Genomic DNA, 9003 nt, shown 5'->3' on the forward strand with positions numbered 1-9003 from the left:
TTCTCAACAAAGCAATCAGAGCCTTCTACCCTAAGAGGCTCTGAATCCTGCCTTCACACTCCTGTATGTCGGATTGCCCAGCTAATCAGAATTACACACATTGCATGGAAATAATATCTTACCATTAACAGCTGGGTTGAGCTCTTACTTGGCATCATGGGGGAGAAAGAGGAAGAGAATGAAGCTAAGCACAAGTATCTCCGGAAATAGAACCTGAGAGGATGGGAGGGTCATGCTTCTTCCCCAGGGGCCTCTTATCAGCCAGCAACAGCAGCAGCAGGTCTCCCAAGCTTAGAAGCAGTTCCTCGTCTCTACTCCACTGGGAGTCCTGGTTGCTGCCTCTGCTCCTGGGGCGTTATAGATTCTACCTGGTCACAGCAGAGTTAGATGTCCTGGAGCCAGTGTGTTATGGGGCAACATGGAATGACCTGGAAAGTCTGCACCCATGCAGAGGACATCTGGAGAAGCCCTAGGTCCTTCTGTGACCCTGGCTAACCTTACCACATGCATGGTCTGTGGTGTTGGGCATCATTCATTGCCCCAGCTCTGAATGTTCATGGGGTTGGTGAGGTGTGAATTCAAGAGAATGGGACCGGGCTAGGCGCTGGGGGTACAATGGATGAGACACAGTTCCTGGTCTCAAGGAGGCTCCAGACAAGTGAATAAGGGATTATTATCCCATCTGGGGCTATGCACAACTTCTCAGAGATGCCACTTTCCCTCTTTCCTGGGACCCCAGAGTACTTCTCCTTCCTAAAGCACAGATTTTAGGAGGGCCAAAATCCCACTATTTCCCTCTGAGGCTCGAAATCTTGCTTGAAACCCTCCTGTCTCTACAGTCTGCTGACTGTGTGCACCATGGTTCTTCCTCAGGGGTGTCCCTGCCCAGGATAACAGCACAACTCATACAGCATACATTGCTTTGCTCAGGCAGAAGTGGTACATCTGCATGTCCTACATTCTGAGGGCTCCATTACTGGCAAGTACCAACTCTTCTGGGCACCAGGGACCCCCTGCCCCATGCCATAGCTCTATACTCCCCAAGCAGCCCCACCTTCCCTAGCGGTCACTCTCTGTTCCTTCTGGCCGCTCTCAGGGTCTTCCATGTGAGACTCATCCTAGGCCCTGGCTCAGGCTGTCCTGCCTGCTGAGAGCTCCCCACTCTTCCCTGTCTCACCACTGCTTCTTAAACCCCTACTCATCCAACATGGCCCTCCATGAAGGCCACTTGCATTGCTACCATCCATGAATGAGAACATGACAGCCACCCCCTCCAGCACCAAACCAAACCAGAAGCTCATCTTTGATGCCCCCAATCTAATGAATAATCAATTCATGCTGATTTTGACTCTACTTCTTGAATCTCTAGGTAATATCCCTTTTCCTGTCCCTCCTCCCCCCTCCCCAAGACCACTGCCTTCTGGATTTAGACAGTCCTGTGTTTGCATTGTTTCTGCCACATCCTGGAAGAATGACTTCAGGAAAAACATCTCTCTAGGCCTCACTTTAATGGACTATAAAACAGCTCTATTAACACTGTGTACCTCGTAAGGTTGGCATTTAGACGAAATAACATAATGTACTTTATACATAATACATGGCTTAAAGTAAGTCCTCAATAAGTGTTAGCTGCTGTTATTGCTATTGTTCTTACTATAATTACCATTATTCGTACCTTAGTATCTCCCACCTGGGCTACAAGCCTTCTACCTGGTCATTCATGGAGAGTGACCACAGCAGTGTGGAATCATCCGTGGCCACTGTGGGAATATTTGTCCCTTGAAAACAGCTGATGATGCAAGAAGGCACCAAAGCAGAACGGCCTCATAACCATGCACAGACATCTGCTATGAGACCATTCCTCTCCCTATAGCAAGAGTTTCCAAGGGGCCCAGGCAGAGATGTGGTTTTCTAGGGATGGAGGTCCCTTGGAGAGCATCTAATTCAATTTCCTGATTTTATTCAGCAGGTCATGGATGTTTAAAAAAAATCCTGATTTTAGGATGGCAAAACTGAGTTCTTGTGAGGATAAAGGGCTTGCTTATAGCCAATTTTCTTTTACAAAAATTTATCTGGGCTACTCTGTATTTAGCCCTGTGCTTGAATCCAAGCTTTTCACCTGACACACAACCAGTCAGGTGAAGAGCTTGGATTCAAACCCAGGTTTCCACTAAATCACACCATCTCCAGACAGACGAGCAGTTCACTAAAAATAATGCTTACATTCCCATGTGCTACCCAAAGGGAAAGAGCCAGGATTCTGTATGACCAATAAATCATCATGAGAAATTCTTTTAACCAGAAGCTGGAATGTGAAACACCAAGTTGAACTGTCAGAAAGACACAAGCAAGAAGACTGGAAAACACTTAGTACAAATACAAATAAGAATACCTGCTTTCAAGCTGGCACTTGCCCTTTGAACACATAACACAAACTGGTCTCAACACAAACTTGCTCAGTGTCAAAGTAGGAATTTTGCAACACACCCTACAGTTAACACTCACTTTTGCCCTCAACACCTAGACTCTTAACAGAATCAGGATTTGGGGAGAAAGGAAGGTTGACAATAAATTGTCATTTTATAAGTGGTGAAACTAAAGCTTAGAGAAGTAAAGTAATAAGTCACAGTTCATTATGAATGTCTTTGCTGGATACCCTTTCCTCTATGCCATTATGCCATAGGGAAGCAGTTAAAAAAAAGTTAAAAGGATGTTTACCTAAGGCTTATATGGGAGGTGTATCCCTGTGCATTACTTAGAAAAGTCCCCCCAGAATGTTTTTTTTTTTCTTTTTTAGAGACAGGGTCTCGCTGTGTTGCCCAGACTGGTCTTGAACTCCTGGGCTCATGCAATCTGCCACCTCACTTGGCTTGTTATTAACCTTTTATGGGTCATGGGCACATCTACTGAATCTACTGAAACCTGTGAATTCTCTTCCCAGAAGTGATTCCATAAGGGCAGGAACATAACTTTGCATATAATTTTAGCTCACCCATGTAGCCCTTGGCAATTCCTGAGGCACAGCAGCGAAAGAAAACTTGCCTTAAAGTGTTACAGCGATACAAAATGATTCAAATCGGCTTTGCAGACACTGCCCAAACCTGAAAACTTTCTATAGGAGCAGGCTGTATGCATAACAAGTGAAAACTAATTATGATGCTGTTTTTTAGTATTTGAATCAATGCATGAAGTTATTATTTGTCAGCATGTACATGCAGGTTAAATAAAATGTATTTACAACGCAATAGTATAGCCAGATGATATTCAACATTTATATTTCCAAACTGTTCTAGCAAATGGTTCTAGCAAATGGGCCCCAGCACTACAGATATCCTAAAGACACATTACAAGAATCACCAGCCCCTGTCTGCCTTCATCAGAGCCTCTCACATCCTGTCCCAACATCATGTTCAGTTAATGTGAATTCTTACTTTAAGAAGGCACAGAAAACATTTACACTGTTTATTGTAATTTAAACATCTGCAATTTACCATGATATCTCTTCCCACCTACAGGAAATATGTTGCATTAATATTGCAGCATTAAGTTGGTTTCTAATAATATAATTTGCATGGGAAGAATATGACTACCCCAAAACTTGCCTGCTAAGCGTCCATAAATGCTTCCTTTAACTCAGAGGACCTGGAGTTCTGCTAGAAAATTGAATCCGTGTTCAGCAGGCTTTCCTTCCTGGTGACCTCTGCATGCCCCACAGGCTACCCCTGCCTATTTTACACCAGAGTTCCGCAAGTGAGGCACCAAAGCTGGATGGTAACATGAGCTGGCTACAGCTGCAAATAGCAACAGGCCTGCCATGAGTGAAGGTCCAAATATAGACTTGCTGTGGCTGAGTTGCCACTTCTTACTACTCAAGTATCACCAGGAGAGGTCACATGCTGTGCTCTGAGTTACTTCCTGTGCTGTGAGGGGTTTTAGACTTGTGGCTCTACCATGGGTCTCAGATGGCTGGTCATGTGGAGACGGCTGAGGACTGTCATGGCAAGGCCAGGAAGGAGATTCTTTTTTGAGACGGAGTCTTGCTCTGTTGCCCAGGCTAGAGTGTAACCGCATGATCTTGGCTCACTGCAACCTCTGCCTCCTGGGTTCAAGCGATTCTTCTGCCTCAGCCTCCTGAGTAGCTGGGATTATAGGCACCTGCCACCACGCCTGGCTAATTTTTGTATTTTTAGTAGAGACGGGGTTTCACCATACTGGCCAGGCTGGTTTCGAACTCCTGACCTTGTGATCTGCCCACCTCAGCCTCCAAAAGTGCTGAGATTATAGGGGTGAGCCACTGCACCGGGCCTGGAAGGAGATTCTTGAGAGCCCTTGGGCTGTGCGCCTTCCATCAGGGCTTTCCTGGGGGCTTCCTCCAAAGTGTTCTTGGTAAGCACAGCTCTGGAGGCAATCAAATGCAACTTTATTTTTTTCTCCCAATATTCCTTTAAACTGTACTCCAGGTGGGAATTATTCCCCTCTTTGGATGAAAATCCAGCAGACTCAATGACTTTCTTCTCCCTCTTAGGTGACACATAGTCCTAAGGTCACTTGAAGTCAGCATCTCAAATTCAGGAATTGAATGTCCAGTTCAATACATTAATCAAAAAGCCAAACCTGGTTTAGCCAGTGTTAAATCTTCTCCCTTTCCCAGAGTGGGCCTCTTTAGCAGGAAGCCTGCCCTGGAAAAGGAAGCATGGAGTTGGCCTCTCCTCCCCACATTCCTCCCAGAGATGCTGGTTTAGAAGCCAGGGCAGGAGGGCTGACGCCATAAGATGGCTTCTATTTGAATAGACATCAGAGTGGGTACCAGCCTCAGGCTCTCTGGGCCTGGAGTATGCTTAGCTCTGGCTCTCTCATGGGGAATCTCTGGGGATTCCCACTGTGGGGCCAGGATTCCCATTACTTGATTCCCCTCCCTTGACTGAAGCTATTTCCATTATTGGAGTGCAGCAGTTTGAGACCGGCCTTGGCAACATGGGGAGACCCCCATGTCCACAAATAAAAAAATTACCTGTATTGGGGCACACCTGTAGTCCCAGCTGCTTGGGAGGCTGAGGAGGGAGGATTGCTTGAACCTGAGAGGTCAAGGCTACAGCGAGCCCTGATGACACCACTGGACTTCAGTCTGGTGACAGAGAAAGACCTGTCTCAAAAATTAAAAACAATCATGTGGAGCTAGGTACGGCAGTTCATGACTATAGTGCCAGCTACTTCAGAGGCTAAGGAAGGAGGATCTCTTGAGCCTAGTAGTTTGAGGCTGCAGTGAGCTGTGACTGCGTCACTGTACTCCAGTCTGGTGACAGAGACCCTGCCTCTTAAAAAACATAATAATACTAATGATAATGTAGATGCCTGTTTTTTAAATGTAGGAAATGCCATAAGATATTTTTAAGTGGGCTGTGCCTGTAAGGCTGATTTGAACCCTTTCACATCACTGTATAGCTAACACTTTAAAGCAAGTTTTCTTTATCTATGGCTCAGGAATTGCCAGGGGCTACATGAATGAGTTTCTAAAATTATATGCAAAATTATGTTTGTGTCCTTATGGAATCACTTCTGGGAAGAGAACTCACAGGTTTCAATAGATTCTCAGAGGTGCTCATAAACCATAAAAGGTTAAAAAACATTTTGGGGGCACTTTTCTAATTAAATCACAGGATACACTTCCCATATATGCCTTAAGCTAACTTTCTTTTTTTTTTACTTGCCACGGTATGGCATAGAGATGGGACTATCCAGCCAATACATTCATTATGGACTGTGATTGATTATTTCTCTAAGCTCTAGTTTCATAATTTATAAAATGACAATTTATTGTTAATGTTCTTTTCTTCCAAAATTCTGATTCTGTTAAGAAATTGAAAGAGTCTAGGTGTTGAGGAAAAAAGAAAGTGTTAACTGTGGGGTGTGTTGCAAAATTCCTACTTTGATGCTGAGCCCACAGACCAGTGTAACAGTATAATCTCTCTCTTCTCTCTCTCTCTCTCTCTCTCTCTCTCTCTCACACACACACACACACACACACAGTGTAATAGTCAGAATTGTCCAGAGAAACAGAACCAATAGAATGTATACATATATGGAAACAGATTTATCATAAGGAATTGACTTATGTAATTATGAAGACCAAAAAGTCCCAAGATCTGCAGTTAGCAAGCGGAAGATCTAGGAGAGCCAATGGTGTGGTTCTCGTCCAAAGGCCAGCAGGCTCAACACCCTGGAGAGCCAATGTTTCCATTTGAGTTGGAAGGCGGGAAAAAAACCCATATCCCCACTTGAAGGCAGTTAAGCAGGAAGAATTCTCTCTTATTCAAGCTTTTTGTTCTATTCAGACCTTCAATTGATTGGATTAGGCCCACTCACACGAGGGAGGGCAACCGGTTTTACTCAGTCTACTGACTCAAAGGTTAACCTCATCCAGAAACACTACCATGCACACACCCAGAATAATGTTTGACTAAACACCTGGTGGCCCAATCAAGTTGACACATTAAAATTAACCGGTCGGGCGCGGTGGCTGTAATCCCAGCACTTTGGGAGGCTGAGGCGGGTGGATCACGAGGTCAGGAGATTGAAACCATCCTGGCTAACACGGTGAAACCCCGTCTCTACTAAAAATACAAAAAATCAGCCGGGTGTGGTGGCGGGCGCCTGTAGTCCCAGCTACTCGGGAGGCTGAGCCAGGAGAGTGGCGTGAACCTGGGAGGCGGAGCTTGCAGTGAGCCGAGATCGTTCCACTATACTCCAGCCTGGGTGACCCAGCGAGACTCTGTCTCAAAAAAAAAAAAAAAAATTAACCATCATACATATATATACATATGCTATAGACAGTTTATATTCCCCTAAAATTCCCATGTTGAACTTAAATCCCCAATGTGATGATATTTGAAATGTAGCCTCTGGGAGGTGACTAGGTCATGAAGGCAAGCCCTCATGAATAAAATTAGTGCCGTTACACTGGGGGTCCCAGAGAGCTCTGCCATGTGAAGATGGAGTAAGAATACAGTTATCTATGAACCAAGAAGCAGGTCCTTCCTTACCAGACACTGAATCTGCTAGTACTTTAATCTTGGACTTTCCAGCCTCCAAAACTATGAGAAATAAATGTTTGTTGTTTATAAGCCACCCACTCAATGGTATTCTGTTATAGCAGCCTGAATGGATTAAGACATATATTAATATACATAGAGAGGATAATTTTCTTTTTTCTTTTCTTTTCTTTCTTTCTTTCTTTTTTTTTTTTTTTTTTGAGACAGAGTCTCACTGTTTCACCCAGGCTGGAATGCTGTGGTGCAATCTCGGCTCACTGTAACCTCTGCCTCCTGGATTCAAGCAATTCTCATGCCTCAGCCTCCTGAGTAGTTGGGATTATAGTGCATGCACCACCATACCTGGCTAACATTTTTTTTTTTTTTTGTATTTTAAGTAGAGACGGGGTTTGGCCATGTTGGCCAGGCTGGTCTCGAACTCCTGACTTCAAGTGATCCACCCACCTCGGCCTCTAAAAGTGCTGGGATTACAGGTGTGAGCCACTGCACCCAGCCACTCACGACACTTTATAATGAGAAAGATTGACAATTTCCTCTTGAAAAACCAAATAGATTAGAAAACTAATAGAAATGATAACACAGTATAAAACAGTAAAAAGATATAATGTGAGGAATATACAAGAAAGATATTTAAAACAGACTGTTAAAAATCATAAGTAAATCATATTAGTTAAAATAGTATATTAAAAGTAGGGGAAAATCAATCACTTCAGCTAAAAGGTTATCTCTCCAAGAAGACTGAGTGACTGTGTCCCAGGGCCCAATCCCCAACCCTCACACTTGCAGCAGGCATAAAAGGGGAGGGACCTTCAGACAAAGGCACCTTTCCACCTTCAAGCTGCATTCCACAGAGGTTCCTAGATTTCTTGAGGTCATTTTCAAGGCAGAGAGATGTCCTAACTAAAGCTTTAGCTTGGCCCTGATTTTTTTGTTTGCTTATTGTTTACCCTTGGGGACAACAGCAAGTACAAAATCTGATTCCAGTTTTTCCCAGCTCAAAACCTTCACACATGCTTTCACTTGTTCCCGAATCAACACCTCACAGGCCTTGCTTTGGCAAAGGGCTCCTGATCCCAGCTTCCTGGCATCTGCCTCCTTTCCTCCCCCCATTACCACCACCTGTCTCAGTGCACTCCCAGGATGGGAGCGGACATGGACTGTATTTCTCAGTCTACACTGCACATTTCCTAGGCAGAGAGTAGGGCCGTCTTGGTCCTTGATGCAAGAACAGATCTAGCTCCACCCTGACATGTAAACTGGATTTCCTGATATCTCCTTAAACAGGCCTTCAGTAGCCAGGTGGTCATGTCGAGCCCGAGTGTCAGTGTATCTTAAGTTTGTTTGGGCCTCTGTTTCCTTAACTCTAAAGTGAAGAGTTAGAACACAGATAGTATTTAAACACCCTGGTTGGGAGCTGCAGTGCCCTGAATTCCTCCTCTTACTCCACCCCCTCAATACTGACACACAGCCGACACTCAATAAAAGTTTGTTGAATTGACAAAAATAAATTTGTGGCTTCTTGCCCAGTACTTGGCACTTAGAGGCCCTCAATAAATGACTATCGAGTTTATGTTTCATCTCCCCAGCACATTTGTGACATTCTTGAGGGCGGGAACCATGTACTCAATAGGGCCCTGATGATAGAAAAGGAAATCAGCTTGGTCCCTGTTCTCAAGAAGTTCACAGTTTAGTGTGGGAGACTAAGACAACAACTCGCCGATTCAACAGATATTTTTCCAACGTCCTTATGTATTGGGTGGAAAAGGTGAGGCAAGAGCTGTATTTCCCAGACTCCTGAACGGGTTGCGAGATGATTGACTCCTGAGGGACACCGTCTCACCTTTTCATTGGTTGTCGCTGGCCCTGTCGTCTATCACCCAACCAACCCCGAACACCTCTTGTAAGCCCCACCTCCGGGTCAGCCAATTAGAGGTGCCGGGGGCCAGGGCGCTGC

At 44.8% G+C, this 9003-nt stretch overlaps 1 protein-coding gene across 2 annotated transcripts in view; it reads right to left on the reverse strand.

Annotated features, from left to right (window-relative positions):
- FSD2 (fibronectin type III and SPRY domain containing 2) overlaps positions 1 to 8996 on the reverse strand; it is a 54503-nt gene extending 45507 nt beyond the window's left edge. The window contains exon 1 of one of the 2 annotated variants that reach the window (XM_031668400.1): positions 8890 to 8996. The gene's annotated coding sequence lies outside the window, so the exon portion shown is untranslated. Of the gene's footprint in view, positions 1 to 3602; positions 3707 to 8889 lie in introns of those variants that run through there. The other variant, XM_031668399.1, reaches the window with a different exon arrangement.
- Between the last annotated feature and the right edge of the window lie 7 nt (positions 8997 to 9003).

Source organism: Papio anubis, chromosome 7 (genome assembly GCF_008728515.1).
Source record: "Papio anubis isolate 15944 chromosome 7, Panubis1.0, whole genome shotgun sequence".
Taxonomy (NCBI): domain Eukaryota; kingdom Metazoa; phylum Chordata; class Mammalia; order Primates; family Cercopithecidae; genus Papio; species Papio anubis.